This window comes from Pseudorca crassidens, chromosome 4 (assembly GCF_039906515.1).
Source record: "Pseudorca crassidens isolate mPseCra1 chromosome 4, mPseCra1.hap1, whole genome shotgun sequence".
NCBI lineage: Eukaryota > Metazoa > Chordata > Mammalia > Artiodactyla > Delphinidae > Pseudorca > Pseudorca crassidens.
The window spans coordinates 104,657,058-104,682,983 of NC_090299.1; the positions used below are offsets into that span (position 1 = coordinate 104,657,058).

The 25,926-nt window shown below is 40.1% G+C and overlaps 1 protein-coding gene across 8 annotated transcripts in view; it reads left to right on the plus strand.

The window, feature by feature from the left end:
• SLC4A4 (solute carrier family 4 member 4) overlaps nucleotides 1–25,926 on the plus strand; it is a 354,963-nt gene that overhangs the window by 72,297 nt on the left and 256,740 nt on the right. The gene's annotated exons all lie outside the window — the stretch shown is intronic.

The following is a 25,926-nucleotide window of genomic DNA, read 5'->3' on the forward strand; positions in this document are numbered from 1 at the left end:
GACAGCTTTTCATGTTGGCAGAGCTCTCAGCACAGTTCTCCCTCTCTTTGCTACACTTGCAGAAGTCTGGAGCCTGCAATAAAACGCTTTATTATGGGTGGTGGAGATAAAGATCCAGTTCAGTCTTTGCAGGTGATGAGAGGCCAAATTAGAATTAACAGCTCAGATGTGTTGAAAAGTGAATTTACAGAGTTAAATTAAAGAGGGTGTGAAGTGTAGTGGTATGGATCTGTGAATTTTTTTTTATAGTCTCTCTCCTGGAGCTGAACAGGTGGCTTAGCAGCTAGAGAGGTACTTATGCTGAGAGGAGCCATCAGGTGGACCACCAAATTGAAGAGGAAAGTTTTGAGGACAGTTTGGAGATGTTCCACTAAATTAAAATTTTAGAGTGTTGGAATAAATGTAAGACTTAGATGGGACCAGAGGGCAGGAGGCAAGAGTTCTGTGCTTTTCACTGGAATGTTGGGGGAGAGCCTTTCTGAAAGGAACTGTTCATATGTTGACTAAAAAAATGGGGTCTGTCTCAAGCAAACTCCTTGAAATGCAGCCAGAAAAGTTCACAGTTAATAGTCTGGAGGAACAAAAGATAACATCCCTTTCCAAATAAATTACTACTATTTATCTCCATTTGCTATCTGTTTTGGCAAGGCCTAAGCCAGAATCAGAGGTGCGTCTCCACTGTGTGTGTGTGTGATCTGTCTCTCTCTGTCTCCCTCTCTCTCTCTCATAATCTCTCATTCTGCAATTTAAGAACAAGAGTGCATCATCACTATAAATACTAAAAAGGAAAGAGACGCTCACCTACACAAATGGACCAAGGGATTTTGAGATGATAATTATGTAATAGCTTTTTAGGAAGGGCAGTGGAAACAATGCCAGTAATACTCAAGTAGGTAATAGTGAATAAACAGGTCAGAAAGGTACTGAGACTGAACCTGTCTCTCCCACGGGGGTCCTGTGGCTTTCTGTGGCATTTGGGGGACCAGTTTGAGTACAACATGTAAAATAAGGAAGGCAGTTCATTCTCTTTACCCTCAGAGGTCTCCTGCCTGGGGAGTACTGGATTGGGTTGTATACTTGGTTTCTGAAGCGATCCTATGGAGACATCATTGTTAAGGACAATGATAATAAAGAAATGATTTATAAATTTGTATTTTATAGTTGTTACTTTCTGCTAGTCACTAAGTTATGCTGTCATATGTCTGTGACATATTTGACATGAGGCATCCAGTTTGACATGAAGATCCTCTTAGAAATTACTGTATTTTCTCCACTGCTTATCATGGAGACTAACGAGATTGGTCGCTGGTTTATCTGGTGCAATTCTACTTAAGATTGTTGTACTCAGATATGGAAAGACATTTAAATCTGTGATTTGGGGGAAGCTACAGGGCTCTGACACCAACATGAAGATAAAATTCTTATGGGAAAACTCACTGAAATACCTGCCATTACTGTCTGTCAGGAACAGCCCCACCCAGTTTATGTTGTTCTTGGATCTTGGGTTTTTGAGTTAACTTATGTTTACAGACATACCAGGTCCTCTAGACTAGATTCTTGCAAGGGCCTGGCATTGTAGCAGGTCATGCTTGTAACTTCTGAAGAAGCCCCACATGGAAATAGAGTAACTTGATGAGAATCATCTCTGATTTTTTTTCCTTGCTGTCACCTCCATATGCAATCCATCAATGACTTCTGTTGGTTCTACTTCTAAAATATGTCTGAATCTGTCTACTCTTTTTTGGTTTGGCTGCCACATTGTGGTCCGGGGAATCCTTATTTCTTGCTTAAGGCAACTGCAACAGACTCCGCCTTTCAAGTCTCTTCCCACACAGTGGCAGCAGTGATCATCATGAAGTTTAAATTGGGTCATGCCATTCACTCCTTAGAATGAAATCTCGGTTGGGCGTTAGGGCCCACTGTGTCTCACCAGAGTCCTTTGTGTTATTTGCTCCTTGTTCACTTTAATTCAGCCACGGTGATTTTTTTCAGTGGTGCCCAAACCTTTTCTGCCTTAGGACCTTTGCTCATGCAATCCCATCTTTCTGGAATGGTCACTCATTCTGGCCCCGGTTAGCTTTTCTCTCCCTTTATGTTCCAGCTTTAAAGTTTGGTCTCTTCAGAGAGGCCTTTCCCTACTGCTCTCTCTGACGTAGGTTCTCCAGTGTTAGCCTCCCTCACTTCTTATCTCTTTCCTTCATAATACATGTTTCACTTTGGGACTTTGTTAGCCTACAGTTTTGTCTTGTGCTGATGGTACATCGTAAGCTCCCTGAGAGCTAGGATCAGGTTTGTTTTGTTCACCTATGTTATCTCTGGCACCTAGTACAGTGTCTGGTACCTAGTATATATGTGCCTAATAAATGCTTATTGAAGAGCAGTTGATTACTACAGCGGAAGACATTGCTTCTGTTGGTCTATTTCCCACATTATAGGTAAAGATCCAGTTGATTTTCTGGTTTTTAATCCTCACACATGATCTTTTATATTTCCCTGCTCTTCCTTTTTCTCTTGCCATTTCAGTCTGGTCCTAACTTTTAATTATGCTACTTTGGGAAGTGCCTCATTATTTTAACTATTGCTAAAGTGGTACTTTGGTCTGGGTACACGACTCCTGAGTGTGTTGAGTTGCTCGTCACCCACAGGTGATGGAAGGGATTGATCCACAGAGCACATGGATTCATCCCATACATTTAAAAATGCTTACTATTCCGGGGCTTCCCTGGTGGTGCAGTGGTTGAGAGTCCGCCTGCCGATGCAGGGGACACGGGTTCGTGCCCTGGTCCAGGAAGATCCCACATGCTGCGGAGCGGCTGGGCCCGTGAGCCATGGCCACTGAGCCTGCGCGTCCGGAGCCTGTGCCCCGCAACGGGAGAGGCCACAGCAGTGAGAGGCCCGCGTACTGCAAAAAAAAATGCTTACTCTTCCGGACAAGAATGGCAGCTCAGCTTCAGAAGCCATATTAAGGAGGCACAGAATGAACAGTAAAGGACGTTTATAACAAGACGTAAGCCAAATATCCTCCAGTATTTAGGCACATTAGGAAGATGACATAATTAACGGGTTCATTGAACTTATAACACAGATGCTTTTTTCCCTTCTCTGTGGCTCTGGTCTCAAGACAGGGCTTCTAAAGAGTGGATGCACATTTTGAATCTCATGCATCTGGAGCTTTGAGGAGGAGGCTAGCCACCCTCGTTTCCCCTCCGAGCTCAGTGGCAGCTCTGAGTCCTCACACAGCTGCTCTTCTCAGTGTGGTGTCCGAGCTGGTGTCTCAGCTTGGGACACAGAGAAGAAAGCACATGTGAGAAGTGTGGTACACGAGTAATGGGGAGAGAGGCTGGGGGAGACAAGTGAAATGGAAGAGCAGGCAGGAGGAGAGACAAGGGAACGAGGAGGTGGTGTGTGGAGTAGGTGGTGGAGAGAAAAGCTAGATTGTGCTCTTCCTTAAAAATAATCCTTTCGCCTCCCCCACCATGCACTTTTTTTCCCCCTAAGTTAGCAGCTGCCATCCTCTGAGGGTTGCCCATTCTGGGTGGGAAGGTGGTCCTGGATGAGCTAGGCTCTGCAAACACAGTGCAGCGACCTTCCATCGATGGTTCTGACGTCTGCGCTTTGCGTTTTGTTAGTGCCCTGGGATGCTTATGGGGGAATCACAGGCTGCTCTGTGACTGCAGAGACTCTGAAGATGTGTAGAATGTTGGGAAACAGAGCTACAAGCAGAACATCCTGTTCAGCATAGTGGTCTGATGTGTAGTATATCTCTTGACAAGCTTGCACATGCATCGGCGCTGGGCGGTGCTAACTGCCTCGCACACCTATGTCTTGCCCGTGGTGGAATCTGGTCGCTGGGTATGCGCACACAGATACTCATTCAGTCTTGTGGTATTCTTTCTTAGCTCTTTGGATGTGTACCAGAACTGATGCATTTATGCTAGTGAACATTGTTCTGTGAGCCTGGAACAATGGATGCCCGTTGGTGATCCAGTTATAGTCAGGAAACTGAAGCAGAGAAATGGGCAGCTGATTTTGTTCGGTGCTTCCGGGGAAATGAACAGAGTACCTTTTCATAAGAGCCAAGATTATTTGGGGTTTTGTCATTTGACTTCCTCTTTTCCCAGCGCACACACACCCCTGCGCCCTCCCCACACCTGACCTCATTCTTCTGGGCGCATTCCTACTTTTTCTTGATTCTTAAATGTTTTTAGGCAAGACCCTTAATGCTGATATCACAAAGTAAGATTTTAAAAATTTTCTGTGTGCCATTTGTGTATCCCCCAAATGAAGCAGTATGTAGGAGAGAAGGGAGTCTTTGGAATGTATGTGAAAGGAGGTAGATTCTGTCCCTGTTAGGAAGCAAAACACAAAAGAAATATACCATCTTTTTCATCCTCTTCTCTATCTTTCATCTTATGTACGTAGGAGGAAGTACTTTATCTTTAGGTCTGAAACAAAGGCTTTTGGTATTTAAAAGTAATTGAAAACTTAAAGTTTGCCTTTTCAGAAGGGCCACTTGTGATGGAATTTTACTGGAAAGGTAGTGTATCATATCAGTTAGGAGCACATATTCAAGCCACACAGAGTTCGAATCCCAGCTCATACCAGCAGCGTGGCCTTGGCAAGATACTTAAGCTCTCTGTGCTCCTGTTTCCTCTCCTGTAAAAAGGGAATAATGACAGAGGTTACTTCATAGTGCCTGAGTATTAAATGGGAAGTGTATCTGGTTAGCAATTATTATCTTGGGTTATTCTGAACATTTTCTTCAAGCTCATCTTTTCCCATCCATTGTACACAGGTAATGCCAAAGCTTCAGACTAAAACTTTGCAGAGATTAATTCCCTGTGAACATTAATCACTGCTTTTTAAGCTCTTCTGGCCTTTTCTACTATAAAATCCCACTAGTTCTTCCTTTGCTTTGGCTGTCAGCTTGGCTCCTGGCTCCCAAAGGCATCTTTGGGAGAGCTAAGTCTCTTAACTTGCCAGTGGTACAGGCTGGATGCTGGCTGGCAGGTGAAAGGACCAAGGAAATAAGACTTTCACGGGGCAGAGGTGATACCTATTGTGCTGTGCTTTTGTGTAACATAGGGCCACTAGCAAGTGACTCTGCTTACCAAATGTGCCCTTGACTTCAGTCAACAGTTGGAATTCCCACTTCTGGGCCCCAGCAAGCAAATGGGCTGTTCCTTCTTTCCTGAAAAGGATCTCTTTCTGGCTCTTTCTTTGTGTTTCTCAGTGAAATTAATCTGGTTAAGAAGGGCAGTTGGGTGGGACGCATCAGCAACTCAAAGGCAGTGCTGTGCAGAGAGGAAAAATGTTTGGCATACTTGTGTTTTTGGTGGCACAAGGCTGGCTCAACAATGTTGTGTTTTGTGTGGTACAAATAATTGCTGTTTATTCCTCTGTGATGCTGACGAGTACAGGAGCACTGTGTCATAGCGCTTCTGCCTTCTCCAGTTGGTTAACTATATAAACCTCTTAGGGAGCCTTGCATTTTGGAAACACAGTTCTCTTGAAATCACCTTGAAGTGGCCTCCAAGTGGCAGTCCTTTACACTATGGAAGGGTGTCATTTCTCGCTGCCTCTGCCTATTCTATTACAATAGTTATTTCATTTTATCATGCTGTGAGATGTTATGAATAGTGCATTTACGTGTGTCATGGGAGAGTTGATGTTGCTGCTATTTATAGTGACTCATGAGTTCAAGAGGCCTCAGAGGGTTCCACTGTGCTCCAGGTGCTGGGGTACTCAGGGCTAAAAAGAGACTGTGACTTGAGGTGGAAAATGGGGGAAAACTAGAGCTGTATATGGAATTTAAGATGTGAAGTATACTCTAGAGAAGCGAAGGGGGTGTAAATGACTATCTGTCACAGGTATTACTTCCTCAGCAGAAGGCAGGACTCATCCTGTGGTTTGGGTTCAAGGATAAGATTGGAAGCTTGGGGGTGTGAGTGTATTTGTGAGTATGTGTGTGAGAATGTGTGTGATTGGAATGCACTGAAAAAAATGAAAGATACTGGTAGGGATCTTCTTGAAATGGTATTCTGTTCAGGAAATTTCTCATATCAGAAAAAAAAAAGATTCTTAAAGGACTATATGGGTTCTTAATACCAGGGATTTAGATTCAGGGCTTTATGGGTTTGAACTGTTGATGCAGAAGTTGGGATGTGGGACCATGGGGGACCATGGGTATACTCTATAAATAAATTCTCTGGAATTCTTCCATGACCACAATCTGGAAGCAGGAATGTTGGGTTCTTTTAATAACTTTCCCATGGATGGCGAGTGTTGCTTGACTTTTCATCACATTTCTATAGAGGTGTTGTGAGCATGGAGTCCCCATCATCCTCTTACCTGTATAATCAAAATCTCAGTAATCCTTGATTCTTCCCTATTCTTTTTCTCCCATAATCAGCCACTCTCTGAGTCCTATTGGTTTTTCCTTCTAAGTATCTCTTGTGTCTGCCCTTTCCTTTGAATTCCTAAGGCATTATCTTCTTATTTGGATTTTCTGCCTTTAGCGTCTAACTTGAAATAGAAGGGAGTTATTTCTTTTCTTAATTAAAAAAAATTTTTTTTTATTGGGGTATAGCTGTTTTACAATGTTGTATTAGTTTCTACTGTACAGTGAAGTGGATTTCCCTGTGCTATACAGCAGGTTCTTCTTAGTTATCTATTGTATACATAATAGAGTATATATGTCAATCCCAATCTCCCAATTCATCCCCCCCTCACCCCCCCACTTTCCCCCCTGGGTATCCATACGTTTGTTCTCTACATCTCTGTCTCTGTTTCTGCCTTGCAAACCGGTTCATCTGCACCATATTTCTAGATTCCACATACATGTGTTAATTTACGATATTTGTTTTTCTTTCTGACTTGCTTCACTCTGTATGACAGTCTCTAGGTCCATCCACGTCTCTACAAATGACCCAATTTCATTCATTTTTATGACTGAGTAATATTCTATTGTATATATGTACCACATCTTCTTTATCCATTTGTCTGTCGATGGACATTTAGGTTGCTTCCATGACCTGGCTATTGTAAATAGTGCTGCAGTGAACATTGGGGTGCTGTGTCTTCTTGAATTGTTTTTCTCAGGGTATATGCCCAGTAGTGGGATTGCTGGGTCATATGGTAATTCTGTTTTTAGTGTTTTAAGGAACCTCCATACTGTCAAAATGCACTGTTCTTTTTTTGGGGGGTGTCACATGGCATGTGGGATCTTAGTTCCCCAACCAGGGATTGAGCCCATGCCCCTGCAGTGGAAGCACAGAGTTGCAACCCCTGGACTGCCAGGGAATTCCCTAGAAGGGAGTTATTTCTGACAAGGCTTCCAGGTATCTAAAATGTCCCTTCCATCTAGTCTCTTTTTAAATAAACAAACAATAATGGTAATAAAAAAAAACCTTCTAAGGCTCCTCATTACTGAAAGCAGGTTCCTCACTTGGGGTCCATAGACATTTAAAAAGAAATTGAGAATGTAATGGAGTTTCCTCTACTTTTTTCAATAGTTTAATGAAAATTATAGGTTTCTTCTGTTTCAGCAAGGCCTTAAAGAGAGCATTTACACCCACTCATAATGACTTTCCCAGTTTTTGAACTCCTGTGGCAAGTATTTTATGTTATTTTACAAGTACATTACATATTCTGGTACTTAGGCCTGTGATGCTTCAAGTGTTGACTTAACCTCTTTCATTCAGCTGTGTGTCGGCTCTCCAGCCATATCATTAGAGCCTCACGGGCAGGAGCAATATTTCGTACTTATTTTGAGTCATGTTCTGAAATAGCATATCCTTTGAGTGGATGCACAAATAAAATGTCTAGAAATTACCAGTTAGTTTAAAATATTCTGCTGTGTCTGAGAAATAAAAACTGAAGAGGAAAGGTTATGTAATTATTTAGTATTAACAACGACCTTAGTTAAAAAAAATACTACCCCCCCACCTAAATCTTATTGAAATGTGATTAAAATAGAAATCACCAGAGTTGTGTAAGAGGGTGAGTTGAATAATGGTGAAATGAAAAGAGAGAAAAATAATTTTTCTCATGCTATATAGTTCTACAGCTTTGTTTTGCAATGATTAATTAGCACGTAAATAAAATAGAAATTTTTCATGTTTTCGAAACAGAAATAAAAGTGCTACCCTGCACGTACTTTTTCTCATGAGAAAGTATTAAAATGTGTGAAGATACGCATGTCAATGCAAGAATGCAAAATATTATTTTAGATGACATTTCACTAAAGAACCATATTAACATGTTGAATTGGAGTAAGCTTGCCTCTGCATGACTGTTTGCGGTTCATTTTCCGCTGTGCTGAGTGAGGATAGTGTATAAAAGAGGTTACTTATGATAGTGAGATTTGTTAATCACTTGATGTCACCAAGGCTGTTTGTGGAGTGTCTTACATAGAGAATTTTAAGAATTGTTATGTATGTTTATTATGGATAAACAGAGTAGTCCATGTTGCTGCAGAGATGAACTTAGGTGACCTTTGTACATCCTTCTCAGAATTATGATGTAATGTTTTTGAAACAAGAGCATCCCTGAAATTTTTTATTCTTCTGCTATTTGCCAATTAAGCAGAATTCCATTTTTTAAAAAAGCAGGATTTACTCAATACCCTTAGAAGCCACTTCTGGTAGCTGTTTCACTGTGATCCATCAATTTGTATTAAAGTTACCCTTTGTCTGTTACCAAATTTTGCCACAAGGGCCACAGAGAAAGCAATTATATTTCATTGATTCTGCTTCATTTACGAGGCTTTGGGAAGGAATAACTTAGGTGTAATGGAAAAATGTGACCTCTGGATGCAAATTTCCAATAAACATGTGGACCATATAGCAAGTTGTGTTTGTTCAAAACTGAAGCTGTTTTCAGCAGAAAATAGGGTGATTTCTGTTACCAAGTCATGGGGATAGCAATTTCTTTAACTAGAAATTCACTGCAGATTTACCCAGTATCCAGAATGCATGCATGAGCAACTCTAAAATCCTGTCAGTTCTTTGACTCTACTTTGTTACTGCTTGTGAAACTGCTGAATTCCCCAAACAGACAAAAACCAAGGAAACAAACAAGCAAAGAATTTCAAAAAGATTTTTGGATTATTGTTTTATTGATGTCCACACCCAGAAACAGCTAATACTCTCCCTTGTTCCTCCAAGTTTTAAATATAGATTTTGAGCAAAAGATACTGTAGTTAAGAAGGGCTGGAGGTGGATAACTGGTGTTCCACTGGCCACTCATTTAGATCAGATGTGTGTGGCTTGAGGAAACTTTTTCTGAGCTATTATTTGCATGCTTGAACCAAACTTGGAAGGTTTATAGATTTTTTTTCCTCTATGAAATGGACTGGAAATACGTTTATGACACATTCTCTTTAAGCTCCTTTTATTCTATTATTTTATGATTGTTTCTGACATTTGTAAAGACATCTAAGTGGTGAATATAATGGGATAAATTTGAGGATCTGCTTTGCATATTTTATATACAGTAGAAGTGACAGAGATGCTTTCCTTGTCTGGCAGGTGGGGAGAATGTACTGCCTTTAAGAGTGGGTGTGGAGAACCTTATTTTAATAGAAGGCGTGGAGAACCTTATTTTGATAGAAGGCTCACACTAGTTTAGACGAAAAAGAGATCAGTCAAGGGCAATGTATAAGAAGAAAAACCAACGTGAAGTTTGTATTTATTTTAAATAACAATTGATTTTTTAAAATGTCATTGAGTTCTACATTTTGGCCAGTCGTAGGGATAGAGGAAGAAAGCACATGAGTGGCACTGAAGGTAAGGAGAGAGAGGCGATGACGAATTCTGAGAAGGAGAGAACGTGGAGGGACCCTTACTCTTGAGAAAGGCAGTGAGACCAAAGAACAGAAAGATCACTGGGTGAGTGCCAGAGGCTAACATCTCACCCCTCAAAATAGAACCCCATTTCTTAGCAGGACCAGATCTCCACATGCTCTCCTCAAACAAGTTCCAAGTGGCCTCTACCTGCCTTACCTTTAATTCCCCAGGGATAGTTTTTCATGAGTATGAAATGATGACAGTGATTCTCTAACTAGCTTCCTGTCATTCATCTATTTACATTACTTCCTTGTATTGGTTTTAGAGTCATCTCTGAGATGTTCCTTCTATCAGGAACTTGGGTCTTACAGCTTACTAGTCCTCTTCTTAATACTTTTTAATTATTATTTTTTAAAAATTCCAGAACACTATGGTATAACCTTATTTAGCATTCTAAAAAATTCTTTTAAGTATTCTCTATTTCTTCTAGTAGGCCATGTAATATAACTGCAATTCAACTTATACTCCTTATAGGAGATTACCCCCAGGATTTGTTCAGCCACAAGACAAAGCTGGGGGAAAGTACTTTCTACAGAGGTTACCCTGAGTGTCCACATCAAATCCAAGACTGGCCCTTTAGTAATCTGCCTGATGACAGTGGAAATTCAGTGAGGCAATGGGACTTTTTTGGCAGACAGCTGGATCTAGGGGAATTTTTGTAAGCAATGAACCATTCTTTAATTGAAACCACTGGATGTGGTTAGTAGTTTATTTTAAAAACACCATATGTTAGTTCATTCCTATATACTGTGACAATCATAGTTTAATCAAAAGCTGCTTGTGACATTTCAGTTTAGTAGTGTTCATAAAAGAGTGGCTCGCTTCCTTGAAATTCTGATCTCTGTGCCAAATGCCAGCACATTTACAATTACAGTTTGGCTTTTAGGCAGTTGTGCAACTTTTGGAGTATGTGGTAGGTTTTTATTTATTTTTGTCACTTTCACTAATTTGTCATAGTCTTAAATGAAAAAATGTTTTCTCAGCCTTTTGTTTGGTAAACAGTGACTTTTACTCCTTTCTCCACAGTTCCCCTGAGAGGAAATAAGCTAATGTAACTGTTTTTTGACTCTCCTTTTTGGCCAGCAAGCCAAGCTAATGCATGATCTCATTGAGACATGATCTATTTGTATGAACCATAAGCTTGTAAGCTTGTCATCAACCTTCCTGGTTCTGGGGCAGGCACCCCGTGAGCCACCACAGCAGGGTGAGAAAAGAGTTGCAGCCAGATCCCTGAGCCTTCAGTGCAGTGCAGTGCAAGTCAATTCAATTTAATCCATTTTGATCCAATCCAAGGAATATTTAGGGAGTACTTCTTCTTTTCTTCTTTTTAGGCATAGACTTGGGCACTGGGCCTGCAGAGATGAAAATTTCATAAAGAAACCTGACAGTTAAGTGGAGAAAATGACACAAATCAGACAAATTGCAGAGACTATGGTAATTGCTATAGTAGAGCTATACACAAGGTGGTATGAGGGCATCAAGGAAAATGCCTAGGTTTGGCAGGGGGTGTGGGAGAAGGCCTCACAGAGGAAGGAGCACTTGAATTGAGCCTTGGAGCATCAGGAATGTCAGGATGGTAGGGGAGAGGAGTGAGGAACTGGTTAGGTTTCACTGCTCCTTCACCCAGGAATGGACCAGCATGGAGGGTAAACAAGCTGAGGGGCTTCTACCAAAAGACCCCTTCCCCCTTTAGAAGGAAAGAATGTGGTCATCATATTTCTGTACTTAAACGAGCATGAAAGTCCATTTTAGGAGACTGCTTAGTAGACTGTCTAATATCCATTCTCTTCTTCTTTATCCTCAGAACCCAGTTTTGTTCATGACAGCAGTGTGGCAGCTGAAAACATTGGTTTCCCAGGTTCTCTTGTGGGTGGGGTGGGGGGGGCATGTGACTTAGTCCTGACCAATGAGATGTAAGCTTAAGTGAACTGGGTGGTACTTGGAGAAATGCATGTTTCCTAATGGAAAAGGATGGGTGGCTGACACATATTTGAATAAATAATGGAACTAAAATATTCATTCACCAATATTCATTCAAATATGTGTCAGCCACCCATCCTTTTCCATTACCATAAACGGTAAAAAATGTGTTTTTACTTAGAGGAAGTAAGACCTGGAATCTCTTAACTTTGTCATTATTGCTGGTGAGCCTGAGCAGCCCCTCATATTTTCTAGGTTGGTCTGTTTATATGTCTACCTGTCCTTTCACTCTCTTCTTATGAAGGAGAGCTGTGAGAAGTAATGAGAATAAATCTCATTATTTAAGGTGACTTGAATTTTGTTGATAAAATGTTGCTGATAATAATAACAATTAACATTTATTGGACACAAGATCTGGTCTGTGTACTCTGCCAGTACCTAGAAATTGTAATCTTAGTTTTCCTCATCAAAGCCCTCTGAGGTTAATGTCCTCATTTTCAGGGTTAGGGACACAGAGGTGAGTGACTCACCTGACATTACATGGTTGGCAAGTGGCATTGCTGGGGCACTGGTGTTTGTTTCTCTGACTCTAGGCAAAGGTTCTTAACCATTGTACTAACGTGACTAGGTAGAATGTTAGATCAGAGTTTTTCGCAGCTTCTAGCTAGAGTGAATGAGATCTAAAAGTCATTGTACACATCCAAGTTCAGTTTGCATTGTCAGTATCGATTCTTTATTATTCTTTCGCTACAGAGTGATTAAGAACTTAAGCAAAATAGATGAAGTAGCCTTTCCTTTTCTCCCTTTAAATCCTACATGTTTAATCCAGAAATCTTGGCTTAGAATCAGAAGTCATATTGTGCATCTCTTTATTACTGATTTTCTAAGTAGTTACATTTATTATTTAAGAAAGTACACAAAACAAACTATAAAGTAGCTAAAATTGACTGGATGCAATGGGTAATATGACTAGATTTTGCAGTGGACACAGGTAGTTTTCCTTTCTGGGTGAAATGTGAACCTGTTTATCTTATGTTAAAATCTCTTATCTGTCACTTTATCATTCATTTCTTTGTTCTTTAAAAATTTTTTTTTAATTTTAAAGTTTTAAAATTTGGTCAGTTATCTTGGTTGCATGTTTTGAAAATATTTTGGTCTCAAGCAACTTTAGTATAAAATGTTACTCAGCTTCCCTGCTCTGGGAAATCTTTAGCGCTCCAAGTTTTGTTCCTTCTGAAGAAATGAAGTCATGGAAAAGTTATTCAGTACTGAGACCTGTAGGGAGAGTCTCTCAGTAACCCGCCAGGATCACATCAGTGTCAGGAAGGATGAGATGCCTCATTCATCCATCTACCCCTTCATCCAGAATATTTATTGAAGGTCTACTGTGTACTAAGTATGGTGCTAGATGCTGGAGATATGATGATGAACAAAATTAAAGACACTTCCTGCCCTTAGGGAGCTTGTAGTCTGTTGGGAGAGACACTTACTAATCAAATACCATACGAATAAATGTTAAATTGCACCTATGGTAAGTGCTGTGGTGGAGTGTGGCCCACAGTGATAATAGTGGGATCTCAATAGTGAGTTGAGATCTAAAGGATGAGAAAGAAAAAAAATTGGTGAAGTTTGAAGAGAAGAACACTGCAGGTAAAAAGGAGAGCACAAAATCAGGCTCTGTGCTAGGAAGAAGCACAGTGAACATAAACACTCTTGTTTAAGACATGCCATCCAACTCTATAAAGAAAGTAGATTAGTGGTTGCCAGGGACTGGGAGTTGGGAGAAAAAAAGAGAATGAGTGCTAATAAGCATGACGTTTCTTTTTGGGGTGATCAAAATCAGTTCTAAATTTGATTGTGGTGAATGTTTTGTTTTCCGACATCATGTTTTTTTTCCCCAATGCTGTTTTGTCTACTGAATCACGTCTGACTTCTGTTTACGTGCTGTTACTTTCTTTTCTGCGAATATTGCTTCCTACTGTATCAGTGTGTCAAATAAAGCATTTGTTTTTGAGCCACTAGTGAGTCTCAGCAAAAGCTTTCGACCTTCACAGGAGAGGTGCGTTCCTACCTTCTCTAGTGGCTCCATGACAGTCCATTTTGACGTAATAAGACTCTACTGGCAGTCAGGATCATCCCCTGAGGATACCAGTTCTACAGTTTAGAGTGCAGAAGGGTGGAGGGGCAAACCATTCTGGGGAAAGTATCAGGAACATTGACTTTAACTCATACATATGCCTTTTCTATCTGACTCACATGATATAAGGAAGAGAAGGAGGATCGAATGACGGGGTCAGGTGCTTCTGCTTACTCAATGATTTCCTTCCAGAGTGACTTACATCTGTCACCAGAGTGTAGAATGGTATCTTACCGTGACGATTAATGCCATGGTTTTGGTTTGTTAGCTTATTCTGTCATACCCAGGGCAGGAAGAGAAATTTCTGATGTGAGCGAGATTTTGTTTGGCCAGAGGAATTTTGAAACTTTCATGTACTAAGTACATCAGTATATTTTTGTCGATTGTACTTTCAAAGTCTGTGATCAGGAAATGTGTGTCTTCCCTAAAAAGAAATCAGAAAAGGTCCCAGGAGGGCCTCATTGACTATAGCAGAATGTATTTTTTATGGCGCTTTTCCTGTTTTTTTACACTTTGCTTTTTCCCCTTTTGCTCCAAGTTGCATTTTTCCATCGAAGTTATTTTAGATGGCATCGCAAGTTTCCCCTGGGCCCCTTGTGCGCAGTTCAAAGGGCATTCGGAGAGTTGAGGAAGCTGAGCTGACTATATGTTACAAACTATTTTATTTTTGTGTAGTGCCATATAACTTAGAGAGGCTTTTATACCCCTGTGCAGTTGTTCCAGAACCCTTGATGCATTGAGAGCCAAGCATGATTTCTGTCTTAGGGATACTGATCAGAGCTTCCCAGAGGCTACCAACTTGCCCGAAGGCACACATCCTGTGTTACAGGGTCAGGCTTAGGGCGAGGTCTTCGGACCCCTGGTCTGGCTCCCTTTCTACTGTGACCTTGTGACCTTGGAGTTGATGGGCCAAGAATGAGGACACATTTCTTCATCGGGTGCAGTCAGGCCCCAGCGGATTCTGCTGTTCATTTCTCCAAAGCTGGGGGGGTATATTCACAATTAGAAAATCACAGCTATGAATAGTTGCCTTCCACCTGACTGGTCTAAAGTCAACTTAAGCCCGGAGAAAACTCCTTTTGAAAGTGGGTTGCCCTGGCAATGGATGGATGAGCATTGCAGTAGAATAGCTTCTACTGTCTACTGAAATTCCAGCAGTTTAGGCGATAGTTGTGTCTTTCTGAAGGACGTGGGCAGATCCTGAACGGGCTTTTCCCGTTGCCCGTCAGCTTGGCCGTGTTTGCTCTTATCACAGAAGTCACTCATTTTCACAGATGCCTTTTAAAAATCTTTTGTCGTCGTCGTCGTTTCTCTTCTGAGTTCAGAATGTATGTAGAAGTCACTTCGTTTTGGCCTTGCTTAGAAGTAGTTGGTGTTAGGAAACGCATGCTGACTTGAACAGGAACATGTCACATTTGTATAGCACTTTAGACTTCATAAAGGGCTGTCACCTCCGTGAGTACATATATTTGATCCTCGTAACAACCTTGTGAGAAATCTACTGCCTGTTTTATCATTCCCTTATCTTGCAGATGAAGAAAAGCAAGATTTACAAAAAACAGCATTGCACAGTGGTTAAGACCATGGGCTTGGAATCATAGTTTGAGCTCAGATGGCAGCGTGCCTTACCTCCCAGCCTTTTGATGCAGGGCAAATCACTTGACTTTTCTAAATCTCAGCTTTTATAATCTATACAATAAGGTGAGAAAGGTATCTACCTCATTGGGTTGCTGTATGACGCCCTCCAAGGGCACTGGCAAGTAATAAGGCTCAGTGTGTATGAGTTATTATCATTCAGTGATTTGATCACATTCACACATTCACAAGGAGTGGAGTTGGGACGTGAACTTGTGACTTTCAACTTCATCTCCTCCCTCATCATCTTTCCAACCTGCCATTCTGCAGCAATTTCCTTCTCTCTCTCCTCCATGGGCAGGCAGCTGCTACACTAAGTGATTAGTGAGGGGGAGGGGTTTTGGAATAAAAGACTTAGAGATGCTGAGAGAACATTTGAACTCCTTGGAATAAATCAGCAAATTATTCTAAAAATGGAGAAACACCTACCCTCCATGTTATTAAGAGCTGCTTGATTCTAGCCCAAATTTAGCTTTTTTAAAAAAAATCCCCCTCTTTGAATTACATTAATAGTGTATGAGTACTTTGGGACATTGATGTGATCTGTCCACTGTCGCTGGTAGGGGATTAAGGAGACATGTGGGATTCCCACATTATAAGCCCCTTGTGACCCACAGCCTGTTCCCGTGATGAGTCTGGTGAGAGTGAGGGGTGCGGTCCACGGGCTCCTGGGGAACAAACCATGGTCTCATTTGCACTGTACTTTAAGCAAATCAACGTAGGTTAGTGACTCCCGAACAACAAATGGGCTTAAGATAGTTACTGAATTGGGATTGTCCGTTGAAGTGTTTACATTCATTTCCATCAGGCCTCTTCCTTCTCAGAGAGTTCTCCTAGAGTGTTCTAGTGAGCCTATAGCATGGTGGCTACTTTGGAGCTCCATCGCTACTCATCTTCCGAGTTTGCCTGCAGGGGTCCCCAGTGCTGCACTGGAATCCAAGCGTATGTGCACACCTTCACTCATGTGAACATTCACCTCTTCTTTGATTGTGAAAATAATAATTCTTGACCTTATACAGCACTTGACAGGTGACGAAGCACACTTAAATATGTAAATGATTCTGAGAGGTCTTTAGAGATTATTATTCCTACTTGACATGAGAAACTATAGATCCAAAAGGTTAAATGAATTGCCCAAGGAGAGGGGATAAATGTGAAGAGTAGTTAGGTCTTGAATATCCCAAGTCAGGTGCCCTTTTCCTAACACTTAGATCAATATTTTCCTCCTGACTGAATTAATTAGTTGGTTGGTTAATAGTTTCTCACATTCTACAGAAGATGTAGGTGTCTTGTAATAATTAAATATGGGTGAAAATATATGCCCAAACCAGGGAGAACGTAGAATATGCAGAACCACTTAGACCAGTACTGTCATGGAGTAGAATTTGTCTTTGAGCTTCCTGGCAGCTAAAAAGAGAGACACAATCAGTTAGGTATTTCTTGTCAGAAGAGGAAAAGTATGCTAAAGGGAAGCAAAGATTTTAGTAGAATTGGATTCTAAAGGGAACGTTTCACTTGAGGTAAGGGGCAGTAAGAAAAATTGAAGATAATGCTCTCAACCAAATTTTATAACTATGCAGTGACACAAAATTCATTGCAAGAGGGCAGGCATTTGTTGGGTACCTATTATGTGGCGGGCACAGTACTAGGGACTCTGTGTGCCTTACTTTATTTAACCCTCATAAAGATTTAATTATTGCAACTGTCTTTTAACGTGTCATTATATCCATTTAATGATAAGGAAACAGCCTCAAGGAATTTATATAACTTCCTCGAAGTCACATAGCTAGTAAGGAGTAAACTTGAGAGACCCAAGCCTTGCTTATTCTAGAGCCCACGTTCTCCCCACTCTATCTTGCTCTTACAATGCTTTACGGAGATAAGTTAACTAAAAGCAAGTATATCGTTAAGTTCTGCAGACCTAGAATGGAGGATCGTCTTCTGTAAACATCACTTCTCTCATTTGAATTTGGTACTGAGTAGTAGACAAGCTTGTGTTCTGTTGCTGCTTTAGACTGTTTCCCTAAACTTGGAATAATGGTTATTTGTTGTTGTTGAGTACTATGCACTTTATATACATTATCTTCTTTAGTCCTTCCAGCAGCTCAATGAAGAAGGTACGTTATTATTCCCATTTTGCAGATGAGGAAGGGGAGGCTCACTGAGGTTAAGTAACTCAGGAAGTGTCATCTAGGTTGCTCGTTGGCAAGATTCAAATACAGATCTCTCTGGCTCTGATGAGCTCCTGCTTTACTGTTGTACTAGTGGGCCTCTTGCTAAGCAAGTGGTAAAGTTGTTAACCTCTTGAAGAAACTGAGATCCTAATCTAGACTATTGTCTGGAAGGAAGGTCGTCTCACCTCAGCACTGAGGTGGCTGCAGCGGTTGCTACAGGCAAGTGCGAATTTTCCTCGAAAGGTAGTCGGATCAGCTTTAGTGTGTGTCCCGTGTGTGGCTTTCACGTGCAGAGTTTCACATCGTGGAGCATGAGTGAGATGACTTTGACATGCAAAATTTCTAAAGAAGGTGTTCCAGATGACTCTCACAACCACAGGAAAAGCTTAAACACATTTCAGTGGATTTTATTTCATGGGGTCTCTGAGGAACTCCCAGGGTGAATTAACTACTAGATATAGGGTTGTCAAGAATCGATATGAACAAGTTTAATTTTGGAGCATGCAGCGAAATGTAATGATCTTAGTTGAGAATAGTTAATACAGAATTGTTTTTTTATTCCTTTAGTACCGTGATCAATGATGTAAGTGAAGTCACTCTCATTTTGTGATTATTCTAATAATAATAACCATCACCACAGTAAGAATAGGTAACATTCACTGAGCATTTTTCTGAATGCTTGGTAAGTAGTAGCCTCACTTAATCCTTATAACCAACCTATGAAGGGGGTATAACTATTAACTCCATTTGGTAGATGAAGAAATGTAGCGAGGTTAAGTAACTCATCCAAGACACACAGCTGATAAATGGTTTACTCACTGCAATAGTCTGCTCTTTATATATGGTGGATCAAATAAAGATACTGATACTCCTCTGTTGCAGGTTACAATGCAACCAGTTCATATGCAAATGATTTTAAATCCTTAACAATAGAAATAAAAAATAATGGGGACAAGGATGCAGAGAACAGTGAAAGATTGCTAACTCACTTAGGAGGAGACCATTCCTGCCCAGCCTAACTCTTACAGTGGGGCAAGTACCAGATGACTGGGAGTCTCTATTGAGCACAAGAAGTTTGGTTCAGAATTGGTTTCAGTTCAGTGTCAAAAGCTAATCTTGTGACATTGTTCTTGAGAGGTTTCTTTAGTAGGTAATACACATTGTTTCAGTTATTAAAAGCAGCATGCTTTTGCCTAAAGTCCACTTACTCCTTAAGCTGAATGTTAGATTGAGAATTCTACATGTGTATATCGATAAAGAAAAAAATTGGCATAATGATTTGAAAGAATAGCTAAGTGATTAAGAAGTCTGTAGCTCTGAGAAGCGTACTGGGTAAGCCTTGGATGCTGAAATCAGATTGACCTGGATTAGATGTGTGTCCTTGAGCCAGTTTCCTGACTTACTCTAAGTCTCAGTTTTCTCATCTGAAAACTGGGGATAAGACTCCCTAACTCATAGAGTTGTGATGATTAAATGAGATAATCAATATCAAGTGCTTAGCCTAGTGACTGGCATATTATAAGCTTTCAGTAAATATGTGCCATATGAATGCCCATTAAAAATGGGATAGACTGTGTTCTGAGTCCATTCAGATAGAATTATACATGAAGAATTAGAGTGAACAATTTGATAGGGATTTGGGGTCACCAAATAGAATATTCCTGAGTAATTTAGGTGTTAGAATTTAAGTTTCCACATGCAGTATCTTTGGAGGAGTTGGAGGCTCTAATTATAAGACTCTGCAGAAGTTTTTCCAAGCTGCAAGGGACGGAGTGGTCCTGTGATGGAGCAGAGAAAGCCCTGAGCTGGTATTCAGGAGATGGAGTTCTAGTCCATCTGTGCCACTTACCAGCTCTCTGACATTGGGCACTTCACTGAATCTTTTTGGGCTTCAGTTTACTGAGTCATGGAATGAGGGGTTGGTGTAGGCAATTTTAAAATTTTCTTCCAGCTCTAACATTCTACTGTAAATCAGTTTAGGCTTTTGAAGCTACATAAACTAACCAGTAACAAAAAAGTTGCTAGAAAAGAGCTTCTTTTTCAGATAGTCACAAGTAAAATAGAGAGGAAATAAATGAAAACAAAACAAAAACTCCTAAGTAGGTTGCTGGACATTCTAAAATGTCCCTTAGGGCCAAATGACCCTTTATATTGTCTTTCATTGATTCCTTTGGAGAAATGTCCTCAGCTCATTCACAAGCTTAGACTCTTTTGCTTCCTTCCTTGATTGAAAAAAAATTCTTTTAAATTCTTTCACTGCAACAGCAGGAGTGGCCCCAAAGGATGGAGGCACAGGAAATGTCTACTATAATCGTTGCCAGTGGCAGTACAACCCTTTTCTGAGTTGCCTTGAGCTGTCACCAGAGTGAATGTATGAATGAATCAGATGAATAGGGAAGATAAGTCCAAATAACAGAACAGTTGTGTTTTTTTTCCTCCCAAAGAACAATTTTGTCTTGAGCAAAGGGTCATTTAAACTGGAGATATAGTTGGCATGGTGCCTTGGAAAGGCTTGTCACTTTCTTTCTACAATACTTCCTGAAAAATTTCCCTTTCATTTGGGACTTGTTCAAACTGGCTGTCATAATTTTCCTTAAAATAATGGTGACAGAGAGTGATGATTAAAGAGTACATTCTAGAACTGGTTTTCTGCCTTTCAGTGTTTCAAGGTAATAAGATGCTTCTCAGAAATGTAGCTCTTCTTTCTGTGATAGTGCTTGGAGAATAGTAGTCATATCCAGCAGGCTGTCATGTTACAAATTACTTAGCTAAACCTCCACATCTAATGTATGAGACAGCTGGGGAAAAGTTATTTGGCCAGGGTGGCCCAAAGAGTTAACTTAAGGCCTCTTTCCCTCAAGCGAGTGTTTTCTCTCCCACGCCACGTTTCCTTCCTATATTGGGCTGCGGCTTCCTAATTCTTACAGAAAAACTTGAATTTGCCACAGCTGTGCCCATCCTCCACCAACATCAGGACTTTAGAGAGTGAAAAGATTTTCCATCTTTCTGAGGGGTCAAATCCATGAGGTTGTGGCTGCCACACTCTCCTGAAACTAAGAGATACCGGAAGAGCAAAGTGAAAGCATACATGACGGGACTAAAGTTTCCGTGACAGTTAGTGAGCACGCGGGATCTAACTTCAGATAGGAGACCTTTTCCAAAGCTTGAGAATGTGGCAGACCTTCTGGAATAATCCCGTGGCACTGCAAGCTGGAGTGATGTGGGGTTTTTTTTAAACTTTTAATTTGAAAAAATGCTAGGTTTACAGGAAGTTGCAAGACATAGCACAGAGAGGTCCCATGTCCCCTTCATCCTATTTCCCCTAGTGGTTACATCTTATATAATTATAGTTTAATATCAGAATCAGGAGATTGACACTGGTACAAAGTGTGTGTATAGTTCCATGTCATCTTGTCCCCTGTATGGATCCACGTAACCACCACCACAATCAACATACAGAATAGTTCCACCACCGCAGAGATCTTCCGAGGGCTATTTCTTTATAGTTACACCCTCTCCTTTCACACTATCCCTAACCCTTGGCACCTACTAATCTGTTTTCCGTCTCTGTAATTTTGTCGTTTTGTGAAAGTTACATAAATGAATCATACAGTATGTTAACTTTTTATATTGACTTTTTTTCGAGCAGTGTAACGCCCTTGAGATCCGTCCGCAAGTTGTTGTAAATAGTTCATTTCTTATCGTCGAGTAGAAATCTACACTATGGATATACCAGTTTGTTTAACTATTTACCTACTCAGAGACATTTTGATTGTTTCCTGTTTCTGGATTTTACAAAATAAAGGTACCACCAGCAATTGTGTACATATAGGCTTTGGAATAGATACCACTTCATTTCTCTGAGATAAATGCCAGGAAGTGTGATTGCTGGGCTGTATTGGTAAATGTATGTTTAGTTTTTAAAGAAACTGCCAGACTATTTTTCAGAGTAGTGGTAGCATTTTACTCTGCCACCAGCCATGTATGAGCAATCCAGCTTCCCTGCGTTCTCCCCAGAATTTAGTGCTGTCATTATTTTTTGTTTTAGCTGTTCTAATAGGTGTGTAGTGATAATCCTGTTCTGGGTCCTATCTTGCATTTTCCTAATGGCTGATGGTGTTGAATAGCTTTTCATGTTCTTGTTTGCCATCTGTATATCCTCTTTGGTGAAATGTCTCTTTGTATCTTTTGCCCATTTTCTAGTGAGATTGTTTTAGTTTTTTTTTTATTGTTGAGTTTTGAGAGTTCTGGATATAGTCTAGATATGAGTCCTTTGTCAGATATGTGATTTGCAAATATTTCCTCCCAGCCTACAGATTGTGTTTTCATTCTCTTAACAGGGTTTTTTACAGAGCAAAAATGTTAAGTTTTGATAAAGTCCAACTTATCAATTACTTTTTTCTTTTATGGATCATACATTTTGTGTCATGTCTAAAAACTCTTCACTAAGCCCTAGTCCTGAAGATTTTTCCCTTTGTTATCATCTAAGATTAAAAAAAAAAAATTTACATTTAAATCTATGATCTGTTTTGAGTTAATTTTTGTATAGGATGTGAGGTTTAGATCAAGGTTTAGTTTTAACTTAACTTAATTTTTTAATTTTAATTTTTTTTAGAGTGTTCTTGTATTGAGTAGTATTTTCATCCTATGCTTAAACTAAATAAGAACCAAAATGTCTGTAACCAATATCTTTTAAAACAAATTTTTATTTTATATTGAGCATAGTCGATTAACAATGTTGTATTAGTTTCAAGTGTACAGCAAAGTGATTCAGTTATACATATACATATATTTTTTCCTCTAAATAAAAAGATATTATCTGTATGAAAAGATACATGTAATAAGTTCCATGTAAAGTTATTATGTTGCCCACTTTTTATAGTAGCCAATGTCTCCTACAGAGAAGTGGTCACTGCAGAGAAATAAAAAGGAAAAGACATAAGCTGGATACCTTTCGGGGGGGCTGGGGAATATTTAAATAGATGAGAGCAGATTTCAGGCAGAGCAGGAATCTAAAGGAGTACATCTCCCAACCCAAAGTTTACTTCCTGATTACCGCTCGGATGCACTGTAGTAGATGGTTGGGAGTTGGACAGTAGATGCTGACTACAAAGCAGACACTAGAGCTTGTATTTGGGGCTGAAGATCCTGCAGTGGGCCTGGAGGCCCAGTTGAAGGCTCTACCTAAGGGCTGCGAAGCAGGGCCTGAGTTCAACTTTGTATTTAATATAGTGCTGAAGAATGATTAGATAAGAAGATTGCACTAGAATTTGATTTTGAGGGGCAACATAATGTAGCATAAAAGCACTAGGGTAAGAGTCAGGAAGTCTTGATTTAGTGTCAGTTCTGCAGTAAGTGGTCTTACAACTTTCTGCAGCTCAGATAACCAACATGAGCCCCAGTTTTCTACTTTGTGAAACAAGGAACTTGGACCCAAGGTGATCTCCAGAGTCTCTTCCAGATTTACACTTCATGGTTTTGTAAAAATAATTAAAAAAATAAAATAAAATGGACTGTGGTATGATCTTCATTTTCTCTTGCTGGTTGGAATATAAAACCTTGATATGAGAAATGATAATTGATGTTTAATAGTACATTTGTTAAATGTGTTATGGATATGCCCCCTTTAATTTAAAATATGTACTATATTAAGTGTTTACATGTAATGCATCTAATGCTACAGTGGGTTAATTGATTGACTGATTCTCTTTGAAAAATATTTGAGGGCTTATAATCTATGTTAAACATTGCGTGTCCCCTTAGCAGTATCCCAGTGCTGTCAGTGACATGTGAACTGTTGATTTGTCTTGAACAATGCACAACATCAGTGACTGATGGCAAGGGGCATTCAGCTTATTTTCCCTTTTTAAAATTTCCCTTTAATTTTCTGAATGAGATGACTGCATGCTATACGTTATTTTGTTCTTATATTTCTTATTTACATAATCTTAGTTCTTCCTCACTGGTACAAGTTCTGAAAAAGAGCAACTTTTTAACGAACCCTGGTAAAAAACCTTGAAAACTTTGGTTTGGAATTTGAACAGAAAAGGAATGGGAAAATGATCTGAGTTCTTAGGAAAGAAAAAGTAGCCGTGGGCTGATAAAGTTACAAGCAGGCTCTTGGAAAGCCAGAAGATAACCTGTTTGGCCAGAGCGTTATAGTGTATGGCAAGCAGACAGGTAGCTGAATTAGGAAAAAGGGCAGCTCTAAAGCTGATTTTAACTGGACCAGTATGGTGTCAGTTGGTGTTAATGAGTGGAACACCTATGACTGGTCACTGGATGTTTCAAATATGCAAAGAAAAGGGGATCATTACATTTTTAAAATATATGTATTTTTTATTTTATTGAAGTATTGTTAATTAACAGTGTTGTGTTAGTTTCAGGTACAGCACAGTGATTCAGTTATACATATACATGTATTCTTTTTCAAATTCTTTTCCCTTATTGGTTATTACAGACTATTGAGTATAGTTCCCTGTGCTGTATAGTAAGGGGGACCACATTACGTTTAAAGCTAAGGCCTGACAATACCAAATGGACTTGGTCTGTGAATCTGATGAGCAGAGTTTTGTTAATGAGAATACCTACCAAATGTCCTGTCATGCGTTTTGGAAAAGTTCTGTCACTCTTTGTCTTCTGTGGTAACCTAAAACTGTTTCTCTGCCTCAGCGCAGCGATAGACAGTGACCATGGCTCTGCTGATTTTATATTTGTTTAACATCATCACGATATTCATTCCTCTCTCTCCTTCCTCCTCCACCCTCATTTCTGCTTCATTGTCTTAGGAAGCCTTTGGGTGAAAACCCCATTCCACCTTTGATCTTTGTGTGCTCTTGTATGGTCATGTTTCCCAGAACAAGAGGCCACTCTAGGTACAGAGCTGCCTGCAGTAGCTGAAATGTGTGCAGCCCTAACATTTGATTCACAGAAGGAGCTTCTCTTTCTTGTCATCAAAGTCACACAGGGCCAAACTAGTTCTGCCTCAGTTGCGCTGAATGTCTTGGCCTTTGTGGGTGGGAAGTCAGCAGAATCTCGACAGGATCGGGTGTGAAGGCCACTCTTGTGTCCTACGTGCAAGGTGGTAGCCTCATTACCCTAAGCTCCGGGGAAGGAAATGTGAGGCTGTCAGGGGAGTGGCTTTTGCATCAACATTATTGCTACATGATCCCCACTTTCTTTCCTTAAGATTTATGGATCACCAAATTGTACCCATTAAGAACTTATTGTTATTTACAGAAATCAGGTTGGATATGAAGCTGATTCCTTGTCTTTTACAAAATTTCCATTGGTTTTGCAAGTGTTCCGGTCCAAGGGAACTTCCGTGCAGAGTTCAGTGTAAGCCGATACCAGGCTGGTCCACGGTGTCATCCTTTTAGACCCAAGTGAGCTTTTTATAGTCCTCTGGCTGCAGATCCCTCCTCCTTTTGCTTCTTTATGCTAAATGAGGAGAGTGAATGATCATCTTAGAATTTTCTAGGTAGTCAGCTTTCAGGAACAGAATCACTTTTTTTCTTTGTCTTGACTTGTAATGTCTATAAACTTCTGTTGGAAACTTAATCAACAGTGATAAGGGTAATAGGAGTAAGACTGGTAGTAGTATGATGTCATAAGGTAAAAATAAGCCTCTATCAGTTATATTTCCCAGAATGGAAATAAAGGGCTTCTACTTGTAATTCACACTGGGGATATTTTAGATGTTATACTCTTTGCCAGATTCATTGCTACTCCTTTAATAATGGAAAGACTTGGTTTCTACCAAAAGTATTTTTCGTAGAATTTGAGCACAAAGGACCAGTTATTCTGTCTCTCACCAAAGTAGAAATCCTTGCTACGACTTTTCTGACTGGTCATAATTCACACTGTTAGGGCCAGAGAGCTTACTTCTTGCACTGCGGTCCATTCCGTTTATGGACAGTTTTAATCACTAAGACGCCTTTCATTACATTCGATCAAAGTCAACCTTCCTGTAATTTTGACCCTGTGGTCTTAGTTTTATCCTTGTTAATACATTTAATCCTTTCTCCTTTTTCCATGTAACAGCCCTTGAAAACAAGAAGGAATCATAACATCTCTCAGCCTTGTGTGACTTGATAAGCTATATTCTATTTATCTCTCTTCTTCCAAGTCATTGCTGGCAATGTTGAATGCGGCAGTGCATTACTTCTCCAAGCTGATCTTGGTTCATCAGTCAACTCTCTCTGTGTTTATA